Here is a 16,492-nt window from a genome sequence, read left to right on the forward strand (position 1 = left end):
ATGCAGACTAGTACAGCAGACTCTTTTCTCCTTATTAGTAGCTTTTTTTTTCCCCCTCATTCGGAGCCACACGTCACTGCGAAAGTAGGTACTGATAGTGTTCTTCCTTTGCGTCCCAAAACACAGAAGGGTGTTTGCCTAAACATGCAAGCACAGAAGCAAGACGTGTGTATTTTGTATAGGAAGCTGCTTTTGTTTGCTGCCAGTAGGATACACAATGTGCTCTCTACAGGGGATCAAGATGTAGGGCTGTACAAACACCAAGCAGCAATACCTTACATAACTGGCCCTGGGGGAGAGTTGTGTCATGAGGAGAAACAGTTTTGCCAGGAAAGGTAAAACACAAGAGGCGATGTAGAATTCATGGAAGAAAACAAGAGGCTGGGGGGTAAAAAAAAAAAAAAAAAAAACAAAACACCAACCAAATTATCTGTGCAGATTATCACCAGACAGACCACTCTGAGGAAAACAGCCGCAGAGCTATGACTACAGGTTCACAGTCGATTCATCACTTACTGCAGCAACTGCATCCATAACCCTTCCAGCGTGGGGGATTTGGCCAGTCTACCAGCACCAGGCAAGCAGGATGGCTCGTGGGGCTCTTCCCGTGCCACTCAGGTCCCTTGGTGGGCACCAGTCTCTCCCAGATGGGGTTAAAGGACAGGAATGCTGCAGAGCCAGGACTGGCTCTAGGGTGGGAGAAAGCAGGTTACTGTGAGTCTGGTCGGGGACACAGGGGCGCGTGGTGTCCTGTGAGTCAAGTGCTGAGCCAGGGAGGACCAGGGATGTTTCGAGACCTGCTAATGCACTCCCACTCCTCCCCAGGGGACTGCCTGGATGGGGGGTGAGGGCAAAGCACAGCAGGCTGGCTGTCCCCAGAGTCCTGGTCAGAACCTCTGTGCTTATGTGAAAAGTACTATGGGCCTACTTATAGAAAATAACCCCATAATGGCATGACAGTGTCTAAGTTTTGCACATGGATGAATAGACAGGTCCCTCTTGGATAGCTTGGCATGGGAAAGGGAAACTTTCTGGAAAGAGAGACTGGATGAAAGAGTGAAACAGGCTTGTAATTTATTGACAGCCTGAAACTCTATTTGTAAGAAGGTCACTCACTGCTGGATCTGCTGAGAAATTCGGCCCATTGCAACCAGCAACAGTTTTTCTAAACCTTAACAAAGAGCAGACAGTGACAGTATCACCGACTGTTCCACAGAGTCCCTGAAACTGCAGATGCTCTGGTTCTCCCTGACGCACAAACACCAACTTCTTCCTTTTTAAGCTACTCCACTAATACTTATTTCTGTCTGGGAGAGTCAGGGATTTCAAGTGACCTCTCAGAAGTCTTGCAGACCACGTGGAGAGCAGCTACATGAGAGCAGCCTCACCAGCACTGTCCATCTAAAAGGAAGAAATTAAGACCTCCTAGGAAATGCAAAACCAGCTCTTCCCTTCTGCAGCTTCCCACTAGCATTGCCTTCAAGGACAGTCCCCCTCTATACAGATATGTTGGCAGTGCAGGATATTGTTAGGAGCTGAAGGTCTTAACGAAGGCATCAGTAAACATCCAAGCCAAACAAACTTAACATGCTTTTTGATGAAGTACGTTATTCCCATCACTTCAGTGAGGGTTCTTCACCTGCTAACAAACATTCATCGACAATCACTGCAGACAGAGTTTCAACAAAAAGATGGAAAATGTAATGTAAGCTGGAAGCAGCAGTGAGCTGCCAAACTGTTAAGCAGGGAAATGGGTTTGATTTTTATAGATGTCTTTTGCACTTCAGAGAAGTACTGTAATTGCAGATACCAAACTGAGTAAGAAATAACAGTTCTTCTGCCAGTGCAGACGAAACACTCCCCGAAGCCTGTTATTAATAGAAAAGCAGGGGCATTGCCAGCAAGATAAAAAGGTCAGGAATAACGTTTAGATATTTTCCAATTAAAAAAAAAAAAAAAAAGAAAGAGAGAAAGAAAGTCGTTCTAGTCATATTCCGAGGTGAAGCAGAAGTGCAGATTACATTAATACTGTATTTGCACTAGGCTGAGAATACAAATGCATGACCATTAAGTATCTATGGAGCAACAAAGTCTAAGGCAGACAGCTGGCTCTGCAGCCCTGCTCCCAGCCCCAGCCAAGCTGCCCCATCCCAGGGCCTGCAGCTGGGAAACAGGGACTGCCATTGCCTTGAGTAAGAGGTCTGAGGCCTGGACTGAAAGCGCTCTAAAGAGCAAGGGATTTTTAGTATTGTTATTGCTGAAAGCAGTAGCGCTTTGCCGAGGGTTCAAAAACAAGTTAGGAAATATTCCAGATCTGCTCATATACTTTCTCTGCCTTTGAAAAATGCTCAGAAACTTAAAAAAAAAAGCCAAAAATAAGATCCCACACACCACAACCCCAAAATCTGAAGATAACCTAGGGAATAAAAGAAGCCCTTTCCTCAAAAGATGCATAACAAATTGTTTTTCTCAAAAAATAAAAACCACAGAAAAAGACCTACAACAAACCATGTGAAGAACAGAAGCCTAAACGGGATTTCTAGAAGAATTTCCATTAAAGGACGGATTTGTAAGAAGTGATTTTGCCTACTCCTTTGCAGTATTTTTTTCTTATGTACAACCTTATTAAAAAATGAAACTATGGAAATGACATACCCTCCATCTTTCCCCTAAAACTGTTTTCTAATAGCACTAACTGAACCAAAAGAACTACCCGAAACCCTAATTGTAGTCAACTCTATAGAACCTGAACTCAAACTACAAACATGAAAGAATGAAATATTTGATCCTGGATTTTTCACCTTCACCTTTATGCTTGCAGGTCAAAGACAGACATTAAATCTTTTTTCAGAAGTATTTAAAACCCTGAATCCGAAATTATCTGCAGTACTGCTTTAAGTGTTTGCAGAGTTGGAACTTAACATAATTCTGAAAAATGATTAATTGGTAACCTGTTTAAACTACAGGTGCAGAACAATTTTTAAGCATGCTGTTCTTTGTAGCACATAACACTTTCTTCTGGACAACAAAAGAAAATACTCCTAGCATTAAAATTATTTTTAGAATTTTACCTGAAAATCTTGAAACTACAGTATTTTTGTCAGAACACTGATAAAACAGAAGTTCAGTTCTCCTTACCACATGCTTTTAAATATTTTAGAATGTAACCTCAAGAAATTACGACTTCAGATATATTCCTTGGTTCCTTAGTAGCCTATAAAACTGTGTAAAAGGCATGCAAATATGACAATGAAATACTGACTAAGAAAAATTCAAAATTTAAAACCTAACCTACCAATAGAAATCTATAATCATTCTTCAATATTTTTAAAGCACTGCAAATACATTAATAATTTGTTGGAATTACAACTTTATGTCTATCTCCTTCAAGGCAGTAGGGTATGACCGATAGGGAGAAATAAGTGGTTCCTACATTGATAGGAAAGCTTTGCTCTCAATGTCATTACATGATAAAATGGATAGATTACTTAGGTAGTTCTATGGTTTAGTGAAATCATTTATCTCTTCCAAGATATATATAATATTTTAAGGGGCTTTATTCCAGGCTAAGCAATTTTTGATACAATTTAAGAGATTATATAAGTTGCCAACACATCTTTAAGGGTCAGCTTTCTTTTTGATATATACTGCCACAGTTCTATCATATAGGCTATTCAATATGAAGAGTAAAAAAATATTTGTGTAGCCCTCTGAAAATAAGTGTTTAATTAGCATGTTTTTATCTCTAGCTGTGCAGCTCAGAAAGTATAAAAATTATTTAAAAAAAGAAGTAAAATGTCAGAAGCTCAGTAAATGCACTATAATTTATTATAATGTACTTCACCATATACTTTACTGTAGCATAGCATTTCATTATGGAACAGTTTTCCCAAAATGTATTTGATATTAAAACTCAAAATGATTCAACAATTGAAACTGAAATTTAAAATCTATTTTTGTTTTTTAAAAAAATTAGAATTCTGTAAAAGTAAGTGTGGATTTTTTCATACTTTTCCTTTACAAAATCTAATATCTGTACAATATTTATTTTTTTCATGCTCCTCCCACCAAAACCTCAGTAACACACCACCACCTTTTTTTATTCACAGATTCCTAGAATGGTTTGGGTTGGAAGGGACCTTTAAAGGTCATTTGATCCAATTGCCTCAGCAATTAGCAGGGTTTTCACCTAGGTCAGGTTGCTCAGAGCCCTGTCCAAGGTGGCCTTGAATGTTTCCAGGGATGGGGCATCTACCACCTCTCTGGGCAACCTGCTCCAGTTCACTACTCTCATTATAATTTATTTTTTCCTTATAGCTAGGCTAAATCTACCCTGGTTTAGTTTAAAACCAATATCCCTTGTCCTATTGCAACACACCCTGCTAAAATGTCTGTCCTCATCTTTTTTTATAGGCCCCTTTAAGCACTGAAAGGCCGCAGTTAGGTCTCTGTGGAGCCCTCTCTTCTCCAGGCTGAACAACCCCAAATCTCAGCCTGTCCTCACAGCAGAGGTGCTCCAGCCCTCTGATCATTTTCATGGCCCTCCTCTGGACTTGCTCCAACAGGTCCATGTCCTTCTGATGTTGGGGCCCCAGAGCTGAACCAGGTGGGGTCTTACCAGAGCAGAGGGGCAGAATCCCCTCCCTGCACCGGCTGGCCACACTTCTTTTCATGCAGCCCAGGATTCAGTTGGCTTTCTGGGCTGTAAGCGTACATTGTCAGGTTTAATCCACGAGCACCCCCAAGTCCTTCTCAGGGCTGCCCTCCATCCATTCTCTGCCCAGCCTGTATTGGTAATGCAGGCTGCCCCTGCACAGCTGCAGGTGCTTGCACTTGGCCTTGTTGAACCTCATGAGGTTCACCTGGGCCCGCTTCTCTAGCTGTCCAGGTCCCCACGTTCTACTCTTCAGATAAAAAACAGCTAACATTAAGGCATGCAAATTGCCAGCAATCTTGACTTTCGGTGTTAAAAATCCTGAATTATGAATAGTCTCAAAACCCAGAAACTCCTGGATCAGGAAGCATTCCACACAGGCTGGAAAGAAGGGGCATTTAAGGGAAATGTCTTTTTTTTCCCCTAGAGTGAATGGACATGAATTTTCAGGTCTGCCTCTTGTGTTCTTTGATCTGCTCTTTCCTTTATACTTTAAATAGAAAAAAAATATCCCACTGTAATCTGAAATGGGTTCAAATCAAAACAGGTCATCTGTGCAATGCTGCTTGTACTTTGACAAGGTCCTCCCCCTGTCTCAGCTATCTGGGAGCAGTTCCCAGCCTCTCATGCAAGTTGGGGCAATTCTGCATTCCCTATGCAAAATGAATACTGCATGACATACAGCTTGATGAGAACTCAAGGATGTTTCAAAAACTACAGCAAACTGTATACTTTCAGTACACCAGGCTAAGCAAAAGCATTCCCTGTTTAAATGCATGATGTTAGTGCATGGAAGCTGGGGACACGATACTGTGTTAGCAGTTCAAGTAACCAAACATCTTTTCGCATTGCAGGAAAGTCTGTTTCTATTAGATGAGAAGCACAGAGCAAGTTCCTCATAGCACATATGCTCCCGAAGGCAATATTAATTCATACTAATGACTACTATAGAACGACTATAATAAAAAATATGACTAATAATTCATTAATGATTGTCTTAAGTGTCTTATTTTGTAGATGTCAACCTTGTGCCAGTTACTGTACAACACACAGCAATCAGTGAAATATCTGCTACCTTACTGTAACGTACTTAGCACTGCATTGATCTTTATCATGCTCAAGGAAGTGGCCAACATGAACATTTTACTACTGCATCTAATGCCAGAGGCTATTCCTTTGTTTCAAGTGGAAGGTGCTCATCTTTTAAGCCCTGAAGCTATTGATTTCATATCTCGCTGTTTCCCTGGGTGGGAAATACTGTATCATGCACCAATGCTGTCCATATGGATTTTGTTAGAATGTCCAGTTAAAATACATAAAAAAGACCACCTGATTTCCAAATACTTGTCCAAGTTTTTAAGAAAACTATTTCAAATGTCAATTTCAAATTTCAAGCACATCAAAACCACACTTTTCACTCTTCTGCTTTATAATTTTAAATTGCAGCCAATTGTCAACAATAGTAAGGATGGAGAAAGGTACAAAGAAAGTTTCCTTTTGTCTCTATACACAAATTAAATAATATTTTTACTGTGTAAAATTTCCAAGGAGCAAATGCCTTTCTCCAGTAGCACTGCCAGAATATTATGGATTTTCTGGTCCCCTCCTGCCTGCACTCCTCCATCTTCGATGCTTGCAAGCCATGAATCCTCCAGAAGGTACCCGGTGAGATAATTGTATTGATTTCCTTCACCCCTCCATGTTCTTGGCTTACCTTCTTCTTCCACATCCAGCTTACTTCACTTGCTTTGACAAGGTTTTACTGTCCAGCTCTAGCCCTGTTACCCAGACAGAAGCCCAGCAGCAGAGTCAGTTCCCACCTCCCCTCTCTTGTGCCTGATCCGAGTACTTGTGCGTTTTCCTCTGCTGATCCTCACATACAGGGAAAGCAAAGTTGCCAGAGTCTGTAAACCCATTCCTTTTCCAAACATACCCTGCCACGGTGGTTATCACTGGAGAGTCCTGTGCTGTTGTTGCCTTCCCCTGTTCATAATCTGCTCGGTTTCATCCCCCTGTTCCTGACTCTGAGCACTGCTGCTCATGGGTTATGGCACGTTGTGCCTAAGCACACTGTCAGTAAAATGAGTGGCCAAATTAGGAAGCTAATAGGTCAGAAACGGCCACTCAGGAGAGCAGAAGCAGAAGCTGCCTATAAAATATATCAGCCTGGAGACCTCCAGCTTTCTTACTGCAGTCTGTGTCTTTCCTGGCACCCTTCACCACAAAAGGGAAATGAGGAAGGAGCCATGGGCACTTTTACTTTCTATATTAACCAAAGCGGTTTGGGATACCCCTTTTTTTCCCTGCTTATCGATTGTGAGTGGGGTCTCACAGTTTCTGTGAAGATTTACAGAGTGTGGCAGAAGGTGGGGGTGTCCCACGCGCAGTGGTGCAGCCTTGCCTTCACTGCTGTCCCTGGGACTGAAGCTGCCCTGCACACAAGACGGCAGCAGGAATGGGCTCACTCGCCCTCTTTGCTGGTGAGAAGTGGGTTTGGGTTTACTCTTTTCTCTTGCTTCTTTTTTGACATCTGGTGCTACCACACAGAAGGCCTCAGCAGCACAGAAATCAGGCAGTTTCTCACAAATCTGCATTTCTCATGAAGCTTTATTCCATCAAGATCTCTTTATTTATGCATAAGAAGGATGCTCCTGTTAGTTTGGGCTGGAGTCTAGGCCTTTGGAGATGTGCATGTACTTCTGGTTTGCCCCAGGCTTCTTGTGGCTGGGAGAGGGCAGTGTCACCATGCCTTACTCCAACATGTGCAAGGGAAATAAAAGAGCCCTTTCATACTTCACCCTGCTTCTGGGAGTACAAAATATCTGGGAGACGTTCAGCTGTCACACTGAGTGCTGTGGAGAGACAGGGCTGAAGGCTTGTCACAAGGACTCACCCAAAATCTTTTCATGATAAAAAATTCTTGCTGGGTTCAACTAACCTAGTGGTTTTCAAGTGTTGCATACAAGCATTTGGGCTTGACGAGCTTTAAATGACCTGGAGAGCATGGGTTGGACAAAAACATGCCTTTTGAGTAGTTCTGGAGGGTGGGCTACCAGGCTTTACATTCCCACACAATTTCTCTCTTCGCGGGTGTCAGCAGGCACCCCATGGTACTGGGTCTCCAGCTCCAAGGCATCATGAATATAATTAATTTTCCAAACTCACCATCTATGGTCATGAAGACAGAGTCTAAACCATTCATAGATGTGCAGGAAAGCTTGACTACCTGTAGTACATACTTAAATACAGGTGTATACATATATACCTATATCTATGCATATAGTTTATCAACTGAGCTACGAAAATGTATTACATTGTCCTATAAGACTGAACAGTCAGCAGCTGCCTGGGTGCAGTGATATTTTTTTAAGGTTTCAGAAGGAGAAAAGAATTCAAATTCATCTTTCATCATGGGAAATAATAATTTTGATTCCAAACTTCAACATAGCAAAAACCTTGACAAAGCAGAAATCTTCAGTCCTCCATATGTCAAATATGAGACTCCAAATGCAAGTAAGCCTTTCAAAAGTTTACTGAAGGAATGGCTGACCACTGCTTTGCCTCCCAGTCCCCTGTTTTCTACCCTTTTTAGATAACAGACTAACTTCCCTATTTAGAGTTGAAACTGTAAAGCTGGTCTTTCAACATCACCAGTCTGCATGCTGAATCCTAAGCTTATATTTACTGACCTGGAAAAAAAAAATCCCCATTACCTTCTGAATCAGCAATCATTTTAACGCTGTGCAGAGCTCACAGAAGTAGATACACAAAATTTAACACCAGCAGAAAGCACATGAGTAGTAATCAGAGCGACGAACGGCTGCAACAAACAGTTTGATGAACCTGAAAGCTTCGTTGGAAGAATACTGATAGTCCATTTGCAAGTGGGAAAACTGCCTGAAACTTCAGGGTTGATTTTTTGGGAGATTTGTGTAGAGGCTTCTGTTTGTTTTGGATTTCATTATGGAAAAATAACATATTTATTTATGTATTTTACAGTAACTTGTGCAAGAATGAGAAATGCAAAGCAGTACACAAAAAGCAGTTAAATGCAGCTCTCCGTAAGAGTGTAAGTCCTTTGAGACAGTAAATACATGAAGAAAACTGACAAAATCTAAACATCTGATATTTTGTGTCAAGACATCATGCAGTGCCCAGTATGTGGTCTAGAAGCACCTGTATTATTACTTATTGGAGAGAGAAGCATATTCCTACACATAAATTTTATGCTCTAAACCTAGATGAAACTAGATCATCACTGGGGTATAAATAAGCCTGTGTGCAGAGGCCATCCATAGTAAGTTCCAGACCTATGACTCAAACTCCAAGACACCAAAGGGTTACAAACAAATAATGTGAAAAGTACATGCAGACTTACTGGCAGGCAAAACCTGAATTTTGTAAACCTTGTACACCCTGATTAGACCATTCAGTCTCTGAAGTTTTGTTGAGGTCGTGTCTGAGCATGAATTTGCTCTAACTTTCTGGTTTGTGGACATCCTCGGGAAAAAGGGTGAAAAGCTGAGGACTGTCAAAGACAGTGAGGTACCACATTAAAAACACAGCAGGGCAGAAAGATGTAATTTTGTGCTAGGCTGCTATAGCATCTAGTCATCCTTGAAATATCTCATTTCTGTCATGAACAAGTCTACTGTATGAGTGAGTAAAAGAAGTAGAAAGGAACAAATCATTCTAAAAATTCAATGTGGTTGATAAGGCACCATAAAAAATTCCTCATGTTTAGCATAAGCAAACAGACAAGACATTATGCCAAGAGAAGGATGATGAAATGTTCCATCAGTAGAAAGGGATATGGGAAGTCCACCTGAGAGAAATAGATGAGAAAAATGGAAACACCAAGAAATGGGGAAGACAAACAAATGGACCCAAAGGTACTGTTAGTGGGCAGGTAAGGGGCAGACTTGGTTTAACTCTGGCAATCCTGTCAGCCACATAAAGTCCTAACTGAATTAAAACAGGGAGGCATTCATTCAGATTTTGCATACCCCCAATTTGCTGTGAAAGCAGGTTGTAGCGAGGTGGGTGTCAGTCTCTTCTCTCAAGTAACAAGCAATAGGACAAGAGGAAACAGCCTCAAATCACTCCAGGGGAGGTTTAGACTGGATATTAGGAAAAACTTTTCACCAAAAGGGTTGTCATGCACTGGAACAGGCTGCCCAGGGAAGTGGTTGACTCACCATCCCTGGAGGTATTTAGAAGACAGGTAGATGTGGCCCTTAGGGGCATGGTTTAGTGGTGGACTTGGCAGTGTTAGGTTTACAGCTGAACTTGATCTTAAAGGTCTTTTCCAACCTAAATGATTCCATAATTCATGCAAAATTGCATATTGGGTGAAGTAATGGGGAGCCAAACCACCCTGGCTACCTTTCCTTTTGCCCTCTCCCCATGCCCTTCTCTTAGCCTTTTTTATATTAAAAGTTTGAGATAACCTTTGGGGTGCCCTTGAGCTACTCAGCAACAGGTGAATTTAAACATGAAGAAAAAAACCAAAGCCATGCTTTTGAAAGAGCAACCCAGACATGTTGCAAAAGTCTTTTTCTTCTTCCAAAATGAAAGCTGAGGCAGACCTACTCATGTCTGTGAGGAACCCACAGACTGCCCAAGCACCCTGGTGGTGCGGCCAAGCCTGGGTTGGTGAGCCAGTCCGCATGGGGTGGCTGCTCCTTGGCGATGCCCCTGGACCAGTGTGACTGGGGCTGAGTGGCAGGTACACTGGTCACCCTGGAGGGATCCTGGTCCCAGCCTTTCCTCCCTGTCATGCTATGCCAGCCTTATTTACACTCAGGGCTGCTGTCATGGTGTTCCCTTCTGCTCTGCTGTTGCAGGTCTGTGATCAAACCAGTGCAGAGAGACAGCTCACGTGGCTGGGGGAGCTCCATCTCCTGCCAGCCCCACTCTCCCTCCTGCCGGCACCCACGCAGGCACTCACTGAAGTGGGTCATCCCAGGCCTCCTTGCTTTGCGGGGTGGCTTCTCAGCTTCTGGAGAATGACTGCCGCCTCTGTACTTTAATTCTCCAACTGTTAGAAGCATCTGCCCTTTGCTAGTTCTCGATGCCAGGAGCTCAGGGAACGGATTTTTGAGGATGAATGTATTCCTCCCTCTCCCTCTCCACAGCTCCCCATTTCTCTTTTCAACCCACCTCCCCCCAAAAAAACCCCAAAACACAATGTCTCTGAAAGCATCACTGTAAAAAATCTCAACTGTAAAAAGGAGGGGAAGGAAAAAAAGGGTAAAAAAGAAAAAGAAAAGGCAAGAAACGGTTTCCATGGCAAATTTGCAGGACTTAATCTCAGCACGAAAAGAAGAATTTTAATATTCTTTCCTTGTTTTAGAACATGCTGGATAGCAAATGAAATTGTCTGTTGTGTGTTGGCTTCAAGGGTATTGCACTGATTTATGTCCATAGAGACTTTGTCCGTTATTTTCTTATTTTGTTCTCATAATCAGAAAGTTGCTTATCACTGCCATGTGAAGAAGATTAACATAATTTAAATCAACAGCTTTGTCCAAGAGCTACTCAGAAACTGGCAGAGTTTGCTAGGAAATAACCAAGGTCTAGAGGTTTCTCCCTTCTGAAACTCCCTGTCGAAGCACTGATGGCAGTGATGCTATTTGGTTCTTCCAGATGGTATTGGACACCCTTGTGGAAATGACCCTTTCCTATAATGCTCCAAAGGTATTTTCTATAGTGGCTTCCAATATCTCATTTGTTGGTGTTGTGACCCAAGACACATTCACTTTATGGACGTAGCAGGACAGACTTCAGTTTCCACTGGAATATCAACAGTGTCACACTGCTTTTGGCTTCAAACACTTATTTTTTCCCTTGTATAAATTCAAATTGATCTGGGAGGAGACAGCCTTTCTGCCTGGCAACAAGTTTACACACTGTCCAGTTTTGCAAGTACAGATATAAACACATTCAAACAAAGCCTGCAGATGATCAAAGATAATGAAATAAATGGATCTTTTGTCTTCTGTTTCTTTCAGCCTGGTAGCTGTTCTCCAATGTTCTTGATAAATAGCTCCTATCCCACCCCTCAGCTCCACCTTCTTCTGTGATTCATACAACTTCAGGGGAGATACCAGGCACTAAATCTTCTGGATATATTTAAAAAAAAAAGCAGCATCCATCCTGTTAATAAAACCACCTCTATACTTTACTGACACTTACATTTCCTAGCATAGCACTCCTTTTCCTGAGAGACAATAAAAAAGGGAAACATTAGGAAAAAATCTCAGTCTGCGTTTAATTTACGTAAGTGAAACAAGGTTTTTGACTTCTGGTTTTCAGCTGGTTTACTCCTGTTACCTGGAGGGATTTTTATGTAAAAGCAAGATCAGTATTTGTTTATTTGTAGATAATTCATTGAACAAAATCCTATATATTGAAGTTGGACTCGATGATCCTTATGGATCTCTTCCAACTTGAGATCTCTTGTGATGTACTGAAAAAGGTTAACATGTACAGGTGAAATTAAGTTACGTGGGAGCTGATGTATTCTTCAACTGTAAACACTTCTTCCTTGGTCATATGAGAATATATGCTCCTCTATATTTTGCTAACTTCAAATGTTTTTCTTGAGACCTTCACCACATTTAGTAATTGTTTGGCCTCAGTACATTGAGGACATACGTATGTCTAAAATGTCAGCAAAAAGCATTAGGGATTTTTGAGATCATGTTTGGCCTCCACAGAATAACCGCTTACTGGAGACAAGAGAGAAAACAGTATTTGTAAAAATTAATATATATGCAGATACATTACAATTTCTACACAATGTTCCAGTAAGAAGCAGACCCAACATGCAAAACTCAGATCTATGTTTTTGAACCACTTTGCATTTATAAAAAAAGCCATACAAACCCAAGAGGATTTGCTTGGATTTGGTCATTTGTCCTAAAATACACTCATGTAAGAACTAAAAGGATCAGTCAAACTTTATACCAAGATCAATGTCTGCACTTTAGGGTTATTTATTATCTGTGCAGTGGCAGCTCCTAGAGGTTTTGGTGCAGGCCTGGATGCTTTACACCTATGGAATTAATTCTGTTTCATTATAAGCTTATACAGATCTAAACTAAGGAACTTGTTGGCACCACCAGAATAAAAATAGTAACAGAAATGGCAGTTCCTGCTCTACAGCTAAAGTTTGGTGGGATTTTTCAAGAAGAAACAATACAATAATCCTAGATAACTAGGTATTATGCTTTTAACAGACAAAGGTAGGATTGGCTGCTTCTTATGACTAGTGAATACAAATAAGTATAGAGTAGGTACACGCTTACTTTATTGCATATACTTTTAAAATGCTTGTGTAATTATGTATAATGTATATTTAATTGAGCTATTGTATTTTTTTCAAAAGTTGTAATAAAAAGCTTAATCAACAATACTTAAATGTTTAAAAGTGCATGTTAAAATATTAGATGAATGGGAAAAGTTCATGTTGAGATAAAATTTTTCAAAGAACATATATGACAGAGGCACCTTAATTCTGTTTGGTTGGCTCAAAAACTTCCCAGAGTCTTTTGAATACCTTATTATAAATTTAACAAATTAAGCCTAAATGGAATAGATTCTGAGAAGGATCTTGGGATGAGGAAGAAAACTGTTTACAACCCATCTTAATCAGAATATAGTGAAACTGGTATCCATCTATAAATCACACTTCCGCCTCTTAACTTCTTTTCTTATTAGTGACCAGTGAACTGAAAGAGAGAAAATCATTTGGCATCAATAAAACTTTTTGTTACAGCAGGTATTTTTTCAATACATTCCCAATATAGAGAAGCTTTTCTTTGGGTATATTACTTGCAAGTCACAGATGGCAGAAGACATGAAACTTCATTTGGCATAGCTTCTCTAAGAATCCCTTCACGTGTTAGTCAGCACCTCAATAAATTATTTTTGCAGGTTAATCAAATCGGCATTTGTCCTTAGCGCAATGCTAAGCTTAAGACCTGCTTATAAAGATCCTGATGATTTCATTTATTTCAGCACACCCAAATTCACACGGTGGCTCTAGAAGACATTTTTAATTGATGGTAATTGCATGTGAACCTCCTAATGAGTCAGATGAGCTCTTGCTTTCCTTCTGCATTCCAATGAATTCATCTGGGTGTGGGAGCTGGGGAAAGCTTGTTAAATATAGAGCTCTGGCACTGAAAGACAAATGCAATGCTGCAGGACCGCTGCTATTTCTTAAGAGTTTGGGCTGGGTGAGGGGTGTCCTCATTATCATTTCATATTCTTTCATAACTTTTTTTCTAAATCAAATAGCAAGCTAGAGATTGTTAAACATACATTAACATGATTTACTTGCTGCCTTCATTTTCACCTTCAGAAATACAGATATTCTGTATTTGTGTGTTTCTTTTCCAGACAGATGCCACTACCCATTTTATAGGCACTTGCATTAAAGAGGTTAATCTCATTAAAAAGTCTCTAAAGCACGAAAGTTACAAGAAAAACTGGAAAAAATTCTACTCATTAGTTACTGAACTGGTTTTGCTGAAATTTTTGCAACAGAGTACCTCAGTGCAATTGCAAGTCTCTTTCTTGGTGCATTAAATACAGCTAATATTAACTGAATAAACAAAAATATGATCTTGAAAATATTCACATGTAATATCATCACCTGTCATCTTCGCCGAAAGTAAAACTGCACAGTATAGATGTATCTTTACTTTTTACATACTGCTCATCTACAAACACTGCACAGTACACATATTTCTGGAGGTGATATACATTGATTTGAATCATGATTCTACAGATTTTCTGGCCAATCTCCACCCACACACACAGAGTACACTCCGTATCTTATTGTAGCTTTGCTTAATTCATCACGAAAATGCAAGTAGGGCTGATCCAAAAAGCACAATATTTTCATCTCTACGTGAAAGCTCTGTAGGAGCTCTCTGGGTAACTTTGGGCCACCATCCAAGTCTCTGGACTTCCAGTCTAACAGTCACCCAGCTGGAAGACTGCTTTTGGAAGTGCCATTTGGCGACAGCACCATTTACTAGGTAGCAGAGATTTTGAGATTGGCTTCTTGTAGGAAGAAGTTTCAAAGATCAGAGAGCACTGCAATAATGCAACAGCTGCTTAGGAGTGCAGTCCATGTTCTGCATGTCAGAAATGTCTTCATGATAGGAGACCAGTAAATTTGATGTGGAAAATACGTCAAAGTCATGTTGTGGTCTTCAGCAGTAAAGCCTGGCTGCAGCAAACTCACAGTCATGACATGATGAATAACATTTGTAGTTCATTTCAAACAACATGCTCTGGCTAAATTGTCAGGATATAAATGAGATTTACCTAACAATTAATACATGCTGTACCAGCTCAGCACATCTTTTCAGTTGTTGCTTTTGGTAACATTTCAGACAGCTGTGTGCCAAGGGCCAAATTGTATAGAATTCCTTGCAACTATTAAAAAGTGGTCACAGAAATTCAATTACATCCAACTTCAGGTTAGTACTGGTTAAATAGGCCAGATCCCTGAGCTTAATTTTTTTACTTTCTCAGAAAACACTACAGAAAGTAGTACAGGTGTACAAGAAAGTAAATAAGAAGGCAGGCATGTCTTCAAAAGGAAAAAGAGCTCAGGGTGTTCTTTCCTAAGGTTTTAATTTTAATGCCTTCTTTTTCATGGAGCAGCTGCAGTGGCAGGTGATATATAATAGCTTGCCAGTGGCTCTGCTGGTATTTACTGAGAGCAGAGGAGTGAGATGATGTGAGTGTCCCAAACTTGGGTTCAGGCTGTGGTGGGAAGCATCTTCTTCCCACTCTCCTTGAGCTTTTGTTTCTCTGTACTGACTTATCCCAGTCTCCATGTTTGTGGCACTTTCTTCCATTTGTTGCCTTTGCCCATTTGATCAGTCCTAGGCTACAATTCAGCATTTCCAGCCCCCATCTCTTCATCCAGCCCATTCTTGTCCTCTTAATTTTCCTTCTTCTATCCCCCTGCTCACACACAACTCACTCAAACACACACTTCACACCCATGGTCCCAGGTGCCTCCCTCTGGTTTCTCATCTGACCTGCCTCTTCCCCCATCATATCTTGGCTTCTTCACCTCTTCACCTGGTCAGGCAAGATGTGATCGGTACATGTCTATTGGGCTGTTTCTGTCTTCTGACAGAAAATGGAATTTGGGATTTATGCCCATAAAATAGTTATATAAACTATTGCACCCGCGACCTGCTAACAAGGGTGAGGAGGTGGTGCTGCCCTCTGCTACCTGTACCAAAACCACTTAAGTGATTCCCTTAACAAAGAAAACGGAGAGTTATTTTCCAAAGACAAGTAACTAAAAAAGCTCATGAGTAAGGCCACCATTCCTTCTGCCTATGTGTAAATGTCATCTCCATGTTCTCTTCTTCTGCGCTTGATCAGTTCCCACAGTTGCTCCATGGCCAGCTGCTTGCTGCCACCCCTGCCGGCTCCTTCCTTGCCTGAAGGGTGCAGGGCACCTGCCTGAAAGCCCCGTTCATATAAACAGGACGGGAGTGAATACAGTGCACACACAATGGGGTATACAGTATTTCTTGGGATCAAGCCCTCAGTCATAGAAGTCCTTGAACCTTGCTCGTAATTATCCACTTTTCTCCCCCATCACTGGAAATAATGTGCCTTTCAATTCCACGTAGCTTTACATTGCCCTGCATGCTTATTATTCTGTTGTATTTTAAGTGCTCTTCCAGTTTTCCCTCTGCATGTGACCACCCACTTCTCCACCTACAGTCTCTATAATGTGATTTCTATCTGCTGTATCTTATAATAGTTTAAATTATGCTAATTGTATTCAGA

Source organism: Falco naumanni, chromosome 2 (genome assembly GCF_017639655.2).
Source record: "Falco naumanni isolate bFalNau1 chromosome 2, bFalNau1.pat, whole genome shotgun sequence".
NCBI lineage: Eukaryota > Metazoa > Chordata > Aves > Falconiformes > Falconidae > Falco > Falco naumanni.